Consider the following 12559-nt stretch of genomic DNA (forward strand, 5'->3'; position numbering starts at 1 on the left):
GAAAGGATGCTGAATTTTGTCAAATGCTTTTTCAGCATCCAATGAAATGACCATGTGGTTTTGTTCTTTGAGTTTGTTTATGTAGTGGATTGTATTGATGGATTTCCGTATATTGAACCAACCCTGCATTCCCGGGATAAAGCCTACTTGATCATGGTGGATGATCGTTTTGATGTGTTCTTGGATTCGGTTGGCAAGAATTTTATTGAGTATTTTTGCATCGATGTTCATAAGGGAAATTGGTCTGAAGTTCTCTTTCTTTGTTGGATCTTTTTGTGGCTTTGGTATCAGCGTAATTGTGGCTTCGTAGAAGGAATTGGGTAGTGTTCCTTCTGTTTCTATTTTGTGGAATAGTTTGAAGAGTATTGGTGTTAACTCTTCTTTGAAGGTCTGGTAGAATTCTGCACTGAAGCCATCTGGTCCTGTGCTTTTTTTGGTTGGAAGACTTTCTATGACTCCTTCTATTTCTTTAGGCATTATGGGACTGTTTAGATGGTCTAGTTGGTCCTGATTTAATTTTGGTATTTGGTATCTGTCAAGGAAATTGTCCATTTCCTCCAGATTCTCCAGTTGTGTTGAGTACAGGCTCTTGTAGTAGGATCTGATGATTTTTTGGATTTCCTCAGTTTCCGTTGTTATATCTTCCTTTTCATTTCTAAGTTTGTTAATTTGGATACTTTCTCTGTGCCCATTGGTCAGTCTGGCTAAGGGTTTATCTATCTCGTTGATTTTCTCAAAGAACCAGCTCCTGGTTTTGTTGATTATTTATTGACTTTTTTGAAGACAGGGTTTCTCTTGTAGCCCTGGCTGTCCTGGAACTCACTCTGTAGACCAAGCTGGCCTCGAACTCAGAAATCTGCCTGCCTCTTCCTCCCAAGTGCTGGAATTAAAGGCGTGTGCCACTGTTACCACCACCCGGCTTTTTGTTTGTTTGTTTGTTTGTTTGTTTGTTTTTCGAGACAGGGTTTCTCTGTGTAGCTCACTCTGTGTAGCTCAGGCTGACCTGGAACTCACTCTGTAGACCAGGCTGGCCTCGAACTCAGAAATCTGCCTGCCTCGGCCTCCCAAGTGCTGGGATTAAAGGCGTGTGCCACCAGTGCCCGAAGGCACACACTTTCAACCCCAGCATCAGTGATGTGGAGACCTGCAGAGCACTAGAAAAAAAATACAACAACAGCAACAACAATAATAATAATAATTAGCACTAACCAGCCAGCCAGCGTTCTCAGTGGTAATTATGGAACGTCTACACAAAAGACTATTGCTGGGCTTATTAAAGAAGAAAGCTTGCCACGATGTTTGTTATCCTGGAAGACATTATATTAAAAGAAATAAACTAAAGACAGAAAGACATCTACTGTGATCTCAGGCTTGTTTGGCACATCAAAAGATTGAAAGAAGAGCAGCCAAGAGTAGATTGTGGTTAAAATGATGTTAGTTAAAAAATATCAAATCTCAGTTAGTGGGGAGAAATAACTTGAGAAAATCTATTTTACAACAGCATGACCATAGTTTTAATAAGCAGCCATTGTTAGCCAGTGGAAGAGCCCAGTCCAGGGATAAAGGCACCTGCCACCAAGCCTACATCCCATTCCCAGAACCCACATAGTAGGAGAAGAGAACCAACTGCCACACATTTTCTTCTGACCTCCACATTTGCACCACGGCATGCACATGGCGCCACATGCATGCACACATTAAATAAAACCTTCAAAAGAGTGATTTCTTCAAAATGATTAGCAGAGAATAGTTTCAACATTTTCAGTACAAAAATGAGAAGCCTCTGAAATACTATACAACGCACACTCAACTAGCTGAATTTAGCCACTTGTTAGCTCAGGAGACAGTCAGTAGTGTATATTAGTAAGAAGTAAGAACAAAAAACGGTCTAAGGAAGGAATCAATAGACTCATTTCCTCAAACATACAGTAGAGATAACTATAGGATTGATTGGCCAGGCTTAATTGGATAGCTGTCAGGATTGTTCAACCAGATTAGCAGACTAGCAGACATAGATTCACCAACCTATGGAGTGTCACACTCACGTAACTATCATTGTATGCAGTGAAAAGACATTAGAGTCAGAGAGGTCGGAGTTCTACGTCAAGTACTCTATGCTAGAGCTGCACCATCTTAGAATGATGACTTCTACTTTCTGAAACATGTTCTTCATTTTAAAAAATGCCTAATCCTATTTGGGAGCTGGTGTAAACAGTAAAAGACCATCCTGTTGCCAGATACAGCTTGGGAACACTTTGTGCATGTAAATCTGGCTTTTAAAAGTGATCATTTAGGATGAACAGACGCTTGTGGAGAGTTCAGCTCAAGTCTGACAAACGAGAAGCTGCCATTTATTTAGTAAACCAAATGGGGCCTTTGATGCATTATGTAAAATATGTACTACAAACCAAATCAATCCCCCAAGATCGGGCCCGTCTTCTGTTTCCTGATTACTGATGAGAGTCAGAGGGTCCACAGTTTCAATCAAAGAGCAAGACCCACATCCTGATGTTCCCCAAAGAGGAGCAGCTCAGAAGTCAGTAACCACTCAGGTCTATTAGCACACTGTGTGCCAACGAACAATATGAACGTGTGGTGATGAATGATAAGCAAAAAATGTCAAAAAAGTTTCTCATCAAATGTTTACAAAAGACGGAGAATACTATTAAATCAAGCTTTGGAAACAGGCAAAAGATGGGAATCAACCACTAGACAGTTTTCCCCAAACACCATGGAGTGAGGGAAGAAATGCGATCTAAACTCTCTGGCAAAGGGGAATGATGGCTACGGTACCTTGGCTGGTGCTCTGTTTCTGATATTCAGTTTCTTTCTGGAAAGAGCAGAAATGCGAGGCTGAAACCATTTATCCAATACAGTAATATGGAATGGCCAAATCAAGAAGACACCAGCTAGGCGTGGTGACTCATACCTCTGAGTTCAAGGTTTAGCTTGGTCTCTGCAGTGAATTCTTGGCTAGCCAGAGCTATATAATGAAAGCCTGTCTCAAAAACTGAGAAGTAAAACAAACATATATAGCAGTATCAAAATCTGAAGCTTAATAAGAAATCGGTATGATTGTCAAGAGTCACCATTCCTAGTATATACTGTCTCCTGAGTCTCTGGAACGGATAAATTTATCTAGTTAAGCATGTATGATATAACAAGAGTCCCCTTGAAGGATGAGGCAGTAGAATACACTGAACCGAAGAGATTCACAGGCTGGAATAAGAGAAAGCAACAGAAGAGACAGGCCCATGCATATAGATCCTGTGTCTTCTTGGAGGTTGGTTGGGGTGAAGGGCGAGAGAGTCAGAGGCCAGGTGATAGCCAATTTGGATGCTTGGACTTTATGTTGAAACTTGGGACAATTGTTCCCTGCTATTTGTGGGACAGCTTCCTGCCTCTGCCCTCCCGTTCTGTTTCTGATGCACTTTTGAATAGTTGTGCAGTCATCTGCATCCTCTGCCTTGAACCTGTGTTGGTCTAGGCTCCTCCATTCTCTTTTGAAATTCTCTTTTACAACATTTAAAAGAAAACTCTCATTGATTTCTGGTTGGGAAAAATGCAAATAGAGAAAAATAAGAACGCAGGGATTAAAAAAAAGAGGTCCATTGAGCCTGCTTGTAATCACAGGTACCTCATTAGGGCTGATTTATGTTGGGCTAAGTTAGACAATGTTTTTACCAAAACAGCCCATTCCTAATTCTTAGAGCCATGTAGCCTTTCACCCTCAATCTGACTTGAACTACAAACGTGATTTAAACTCTGCAATGCGCACGTTGCCCAAGGCAAGGGTTTAACGTCAGAGTCAAGTTTGCAGTCTTTCACAAAATAGCCTTTCTCACCCTTGTCACTTCTCCAGTTACCAAATCTTTTCCAACCTGTCTGGACCTTCTGAGGCTTGTGCATAAATCAGAAGAGATGTGGGTGGAAATGGCTTCCTTTTCTTCAAAGCAATGTGTACCCACCTCAACAACGGAGTGCTAGCCGTCTGTAATGATGCATGTGGTTTCCATTACGTCAAGGGGGAAAGCCTGTCCTCACTGCTCCAAGGAGTCTCTGGTTTATAGTAACAGCCTCTCCTCTGGATAAACCCATTTTTAGAAACCCCAAGGCCCTAGGTTAGAATCAAAGGCGTCAGAGACTGGAGAGATGTATCAGTGGCTGAAGTGTTTGCTATGAAAGTGTGAAGGCTTGAGTTGGGATCCCCTAGCATTCCCAAGAAAGCCAAGCCAAGCAGAGTGCCACTTCTTCAACCCAGTGATAGGCACATGGGCCTGGGAGAAGGGAGTTTGCTGGCCAGCCGATCTAGCTGAAACGGTGAGTTCCTCAGGTTCGGTGAGAGGCCCCAGGCCCCCCAAATGAGGAGTGTGATCAAAGAAGACACTCAGTACTAAACTCGGGCCTCTACATGTGTAGGAGGGGCATGCACACATGCACACAGAAGCATAAAGAACAGAAAGAACATTCACACACATTCAACATACATGTCTCCTCACATGTGCACATGTTCATACACACAAGTTCACACATGCCCCCCCCACATACACACACCACGATGCCTCCTCACATGTGCACATGTTCATACACACAAGTTGACACATGCCCCCCCACACATACACACACCACGGCAAGGTGAGAAAGAAAAAGAACTATTTCATTTCTCAGATCATGTCTCTTACTTTGAAGAACAGAGAGAGACACAGAAGACACTGTGACTTGGATGTTTGGCATGGTGTCTGAAAGAGAGATTCTGCCCTGATATTTCTGGTTTCAAATACCACTATTCTTAAGGGATTTCAGACACTGAGGCTGTTTGCAGCCTCAGCCAGAATGGTCACAGAAGGCCTGGGAACAAACATGAGACACGAACCCTTGTGGCACCAGGGCTGCATTTGAGCTTTCTTTGTTTCTCCCTCTTCCTTTCCCCCTTCCCTCCCTCTCTATCTGTACCTTTCACTTCTCTACCTTCCTTCTCCTCCTCCCATCTGTCTTCCCTTTCTCTCTTTTTTCTAGTCAATCTTGTCCCTACCCTTGCTTCCCGCCTTTGACTTTGAGTTTCATTGCGCCCTCAACTGAGCAGGCAGACCACTTAAAGCAAGCACCAGGAGCACTCCAGTTGTTGTTTTCCCTGAGATTATGCTATCATCACTGTGAGCTTGCTTCCTTTGGTGAGGATCAGCACTTGTAGACAACTGGATCGACAACTAGACATGTTTACGCCAAGGAGAGGCATGTAACAGGAGATGGAGGGGTAATAACGAAACATGCACCAAAGCTCTTTGCATAAGAGATGTGTGCATAAATTCTATCTTCCAAATTTATGGGGGGGGGTAGAGACAGAGATAGACACAGTCAGACAAAGAGAGACAGAGACACACAGAGAGAAATATTTCCTATGCGCCAAACCATCAATTTATTCAATCAATATTTACTGAGTAGCTTTTATTCTAGGAACTCTTGTAGATGTGATATAAAACAGTAAACACAAAGACACACCCTGACTGCTTTACTTTGTAGTTTCAGGGACCATGCATTTTGGATATGTAACTTTGATGTTCCCAAGGACTCTCAAACTTGATATTATTTTCAGCTTACACACAAGCAAAATAAAACCTCAATGATGTTAAGGTACTGTGGTTTAGTAGAAGAGCCTGGATTTTAAACCAAGCCCATCTAATTGCAAAGCCTTGTATGCTTTCCATTAGATAATATGGTGCTTAGAGTCTAATGAAATCCTTCCGGAGAGATAGCATAGGAAGTGACATCTAGGTTAAGTGTCAATTGAGCAATCTGACAAAGAAAGGGCTGAGAATTTCCATGAAATCCCCACAAAGGCATAGAGTCTGAAAGACAGATGTAACTAGGACAAGAGAGAAGGGACATTAAACCACCAAGCACATCCAGTGTAGGGACAGAGTGGTGGCCCCATTTAAGGATAGTATGTAGAGATGGCATAAATGAAAAGAAAGACTCTCATAGTAGATCATCTAGAGGTAGATGCCAACAGGAACAGGTAGATGTCTAGGACATCAGCTCAGACCATCAGAGTATGCAAGGTTGCACTTAAACCCTTGACAGTAAATAATCAGCTATTACTTTATGAAATCTTCCCTATTCAAAGTCATCTTGTTTCTTGAGATGGAGAACAATTATGAACCTATTTTTAGATGTCTTTGAGAGACACCAACTAATAAAAATGCTTGTAAATTTCTGGACAGAATGTCTAGCACACGATTAGACTTCCTCTTCTGATTATAGGTTTTAATACCAGCGCAGAGTCTTCTTTGAGCAGGCGTGGTGTTCAAATAACTAGATACATAAGTATTGAGCCAATAAAGCTGGTTGAAGAATGTGAGAAATTTATCTAGTACATGAAGTCATTGTTTCATATTTGTCTGAAGCTCCCAGTGGACTCTGAATCCCAGATCTTTGCTCCCCTCTGCTTTCCACATTGCATGTTCCCATGAGGAGACTCTTTGATATCAGCATGGGGTAGATGGAATTCTTTGGAGCGGGGGAGGTGAAAGGTGTACTTTCTGTTATAGTAACTTTTTATTTAACTAGTTCATTCCCCTGCAAAACCTCCTACAGATGCAATAAAAGTTGAAGGAGTATGGTGGGTCTGTTGGACTCCTCTGTTGGGGGACAGTTACTGGGCAAATTTGTTGAGCAGCTGGAATCGTTAAGGCCACACTAACATTGAAAAATGAAGGTCCTGACATCAACATACTCAAAGATCTGAATAATCTTGGGCTGCTTCCAATTTTGAAACCCATTCTTCTAGGCCTCTCATTTCTTCCTTTCTTTCTCCCACAGTGGTTTCTGACTTTTCCCCTCTGCCTAATGAGCCCAATTCTATGTGTACTTTTAAATTTTTGCCCATCATAATGCTAACGGTTCCTATGTTCTAACCTTTAGGTCAACTCTACCAAGCATTATTTGCTCAATCTGCTCAGGAGGGTGGGGTGGGGGCAGGGGTATCCCTTTCTTCTGCCTAGATCTTTGTGTAATTGCAGGAATTCGCTGATTTAGCTTGCAATGCAAATCCATCCCAAAGGTGTACTGGCTGCAGACTGCGGGGGCATTCATTATGCATTCCCTGCTGAAATACTGACCTGCAAATAATGATGGGGAAATCAACCTTGATCGCTGTGCTTTCCTTTAGTCTAATTTCTTCTGAACTTTAGAGTGTAACTGGTTGGGTTTTTTTAGGGGGTGGGGGTGGGGGATAGATAGCCTCAAGACATACTGGAGTCTAACCAGGAGGGTGCTGAGACCTGGATTTTCACACCATGAAACTGGTAACAGTTTTGACTTCAATGTCTTGAAAAGTAGGTGATTTCAATTGCCCTGTTTCCTTTCAGGGGAAAATGCTCTCTTTGCACCTAAACAATCTTCCGGTGCCTTTGACTGACAAGCATATTGTTGTGATTATGACCGGACTTCTTGACTCCTGCAGGGATAGCATTTAAAACTGCCTGAGACTGGCACAAATCAAAATATTCGTCAACTTAAACTATGTCACCTAAAATGGAAAAGCCCAAATCATAGTGTTTTATATCATGTCAGAAGCCCATGAACAAAGTGCAAACCACTTAACTCTTTCCCTGCCCAGAGAAAATTCAGTGTGTTCGTATATATAATTGAAGGAACATAGATTCTTTCCCCCCAAATCATAACTACTATGTACTTATTCTCCTTTTATTATTTTATTGTCTCTATTATTTTTATTTGTTTATATGAGACAGGGTCACACTATGTAGCTCAGGCTAGCCTAGACAATGCTCCTGCCTTACTCAGAGTAAGGGATTATTTATTCTGAACAAAATATGAGTGATCATACCATAGAAACAGGATTGCATCTGTCCTATATATGTCTTGATGTGGCAGCAGTTAAATAAAATTGTATAGTCACAGAACAAAAGAAAGTCATAAACCAATGCCTTTACCTGATATATTGGTAGGGACAGCAGGTTTATAACAAGACAGGGAGAAAGGCTCTCTGCTACAGTTTTTTGGGCCCTATTTTGGGATTGGTGGAAGCTAATGATCTGCTCAATTAATACATTTAAAATGTTTTACCTAGGGCTGGAGAGATGGCTCAGTGGTTAAGAGTATTGACTGCTCTTCCAGAGGTCCTGAGTTCAATTCCCAGCAACCACATGATGGCTCACAACCATCTGTAATGGGCATCCGATGCCTCTTCTGGTGTGTCTGAAGACAGCGACAGTGTACCCACATGAATGAAATAAAAAAATAAATCTTTAAAGAAAATTAAAATGTTTTACCTGGTTAAAAAAAAGAAAAAAAAATCATAGGCCAGATACAGCTAAATAGCCATTGAAGGGAATAAAGAACCAGGGTCATTTTGCTTTTCATCAGGCTGTGAAGTCCTCAACATAGGTGAAGATTTTTCTGGGAACATAATCAACACCAAGTGTGTGGCTAGTATTGTCAATCGACAGACTCTAGAATCAGCTAGGAGACAAGCCCACGAGCTTGCAGGTGAGAAGTTATCACGATTGCATCATCCCAAGGGCTAAGATCCCAGACAGATTCAAAAGCAGGCTGTGAGCGAACACTGGCCTTCTGCTCCTTGCCCTCTGCTTCCTAGCTTTGGAATGCAATGCCAGCTAGTTGTCTGAAGCTCCTGCAGCCACAGTTTCACACACCATGATGCACACAGCATTGTACCCTCCAACTGCGAGCCAAAATTAACAAGATAGCTTTAATAAGACATTTTGCCCCAATAATGTGTCAAGTGGCAGAAATGCCAGGCACCCCTTCTAGAGGCCACTGATTGCTTGAACTCACTAATTCAATGAAATCTTTCCTTCAGTCCTCATCCATTGAGTTCATCTCATAACTCAATGCTTTTATCTTACTTTAAATTTTAATTCTGCAGGGTTCTGCTTTTGTGAGGAAGAGGAGCCAAAGTCATGCATACCACTTGCTGACAATCTACTGAACCAGACATGTCCATAAATCACTAGAAAGTAGGAAGCGCAACTCCTGCAGGCTAGGTGTGCATTATCCGCCAAGCTTGTTTAGTAAGTTCGACTCACTTCCACCTAGAAAATGGTGAAACAGATAGCCAAGAGGTTGTCTACCTAGTCTCCACTTTCTCAAGCTCTGTCTGTTCCTTCCAGGGCAGTAGATACTTCACAGACACTTTGGAACCTTAGGTTTTTGTCTTTTCAGGCTCAGCTGATGCCCACTGGCCACACTGGCCCATTTAGAAGCCCTTCCCTTGGAATTCAGATTCCATAGCCTGAGATTTCAGTGTCAAGCAAGTCCAGAGGATCATGATTTAGGCTCTTCCCAGAAAGAAAGGAACAGCAGTAAGCAGGGGCACATAGTCAACGTTTGGGGGATGAATGGAGATCAGAGAAAGTACTGCTTTAAAAGACATTTCCTATCATGTTTTCTCTAACTGGAAGTCTGGCTGGTACTCCAGTCTTTCCCATCTCTTCCCCTAGTGCCTGCATTTCAGTTCCCCCAGAAGGGGAAAGTAGAACTAAGCTGATTCCTATTGGTCACTTCCAAGGAACCCTATCTAATATACAATGTAAGTAAGGAATGAAGATTTGTCTCCGTTTAGCAGAGAATGGGAAAGAGAAGAGAAATCACAGCATAGCAGGCTAATATTTTGATGTATTAACCAATGTGTTTTCCCCATGATTTCCTGTTACCCTTTACCCGCACCCCCCCCCCCAACACACAAAATCTGGGCAGTTAGACCATGAGTCATTCTGTGCCTCAAGGGAGTGTTGTCACAGCAGAGTCAGAGAACAAAAGAGACAAATTCTTGGCTTTGGAGTTTAAAAAGCTCAGCTTCAGGCTTCAGACAAAAAAGATTTGGAAGACTATTTGATCCATTTGAGCCAATTTTTTTTCTTCCCTGCCCACGTAAGATAAAAATTCCCCTGGCTGGGATACAAGAGGCAATTTTAAGGCAAAGCCAGAGAGTTAGAGGCCATGTGGTCTCCAGGGAGCTCCAGGGCTTTTACCCCTTCCTCTTCCTAAGCTTTGGAGTGTGGGGTTTTAAAGTATTAAGGCAACTATTTCTTAGTACATTTCTTAGGATCCAGAAGGTGGCAAGCCATAGAGATCCTTATACCAGGTATTATGGCCAGAGAAACTGGGCTGTTTCAGACTAAAAGGGTTGAGGTTATCTTGGAGAGGTGAGGGAGGTAAGTCTAAAATTCTCTATGGTCCTCAGATATAGAGGTGGTTGAAAGAGCAGGGCTGGAGGAATCCCACATTTATGGTAGGTATGATAACAGTATTTCCAAGGATTGGGTAACAGGGACTGGTGGTTTTAGATACTAGCCTGGGCAGATAACAATCAGGCTGGAGCTGGGGACAAACCAAGTTCAGAACTGATAGGGGTGGAGTCGGGAGACTCCTAGGTTCAAGGAAAGCTTGGGATACCCAGCAAGATCCTGGCTCAAAACCAAGCAAGCAGCCATAAGAATCAAACCCCAGCAGATACAGAACACCGTGCAGTTCTGGCCAAGTAGCTTGAATTCACTAGGAACAGCATTTTGAGCTTGTTGGACCTGTAAATCTCTCTGCACCAAGTACTTCTCCAGATCCTCACAATGGAGTGACCTTATGATTCCAAAGTTTCTTCAAGAGCAGGGTCTCAGAAAATTGATGTCTTGATAAGCTCCGGACCCCTACAAGCTGCCTCAGAGTCAAAGATTCTAGTCTGCCTCTTTATCTCCTCCGTGTTTTTTGGTTTTTTTTTTTTTCCTTTTCCTTATATACCCAACCTAATTGCATTCAAAAGGAACACAAATGGCTGTCATGTCCTCTCTAGAATTTCCTTGCCAACTTTATATTACAGGAAGAATAAAAGTCTAACATCATGTAGAATCCAGAGAAGCTTCTTTCCAAGAGTCATTGTCTGCTCTTCTAAGCCTATTAGTTTTACTGGAAATGATTTACTCTCCTTCTAAAACTGCCTAAACACTAATTTCCCTTCTCTGTAAAAGTATCCCATCAACAACCTGTCCTCTTGGGTGTCATACTGTCTCCTGTATTTCTACATGTTGATAAATTTTGTATTTCCTGTTCGTCTGTCTACTGCTAGCTTATTCTGTAGATTAAAATCAGAGAAGAGTAGTCCCGTATGCTGGTTCTTGCTTGTAATCCCAGTTATTGGAAGGGGGAGGCAGGCAGACCAAATTCATGGCTAGCCTGGTCAAAGCAAGTTTTAGGCCAGCCAGAGCCACACGGTGAGACTGTCCAGACATTCCCCTCATTCGCCACTCTCCCAAACTCCCAAAGGCATTGAAGCTTTAGATGGAAAGTTTGGATTTCCCTACGTTTTGTTGTCCCCCCTTCTTTTCCTGCAAACTGATTTTAAGAATGAAAGCCCATTACCTGGAAAGGGTCTGAGCCCAGAGAAGCCACTGTTTGCTCTGACATGTTTAGGACATGGCGTTGCCCTGTGCCTCAAGACATCAAGGCCCACAGAAACGAGTTGTAGCCACACTTTTATTATCTTCTGAAGTGGGAAGACTCTGAGTACTGTGAGGGGAAGACTCTAGTCAGTTTCCAGCCTCCGGGCATTCCAATGCTCCCTTCAGTAGATTTCTTTCCCCACTTTACAGTTACCTCAGACAGACCTGTCCCCAACGTAGGGTGGAGTTTAGTTGGCCACTTGATCCAGGGCCCTCCTGTCTTCTAAGGATAGCACAGAGGGAGGGCAGAGAAAGCTTAGTCTAAAAGGCTCAATGATGTTTGCAGATCTCAGTGGCACTAAGACCACATCTGAGTGGAGGAACTACACATGAAGTAGGCAAGCCAATGTATGGAAAATGACTCAGTAAGTTCTTCAGCACCTCCCAACAAGAAAACCCAAACCCAAGCGACTAATCATAAATCTAACTTGAAAATCTCTATATTGATTTTCAAGTTTGTGACTGGATTGCTTTGTCTTTGCTTGGCTAAGTAAATAAGCATTTTTAAGCAAAGCCTCTGGGGTAGCTTCAGAAAGCTGGATTAAAGTAAAGGCCACATGTACTATACACATGGCCATTATTACCCAATCTCTGAAGTGATAGCTCACGCAATGACTTCTCTAACTCCAATTACTCATTTCCTTCTTCTCCCTGTAAGGGCAGTGTACCAGACCTCAAAGGGTTACTTCACCCCTTATAGGATGAACCTTTGGCCTAGTGAGGTACCTTTAGGCATGCTACAGTCACTGAGAAATGTTATCCCTGTCACATCTTATTGCTTAATTCTGTGTCTATTTTAGGCTCCTAGAGTCATTTGGCTTGGAGAGAACTCTCTGATGTGTGATCTTCCAACAAGCCTTCTGTTGACTTACCTTCATTTCTCACGGTCCCATTTCTATCTTGTCCTGGAGTGCAGTTACTGCCCCTAGGTTTGACAACACCGCCTACAACTGTAGTGAGCTCCTATACTCATGTTATTTCCCTTCCAGGAAGATGTGATACCATCTACTTTTTTTTTTTAAATCATAACAACTGTCCTTATTCCTTCCAGTTGTTGATGAGGATTTATACTGGCTACCCTAGTG

This window comes from Apodemus sylvaticus, chromosome 12 (genome assembly GCF_947179515.1).
Source record: "Apodemus sylvaticus chromosome 12, mApoSyl1.1, whole genome shotgun sequence".
NCBI lineage: Eukaryota > Metazoa > Chordata > Mammalia > Rodentia > Muridae > Apodemus > Apodemus sylvaticus.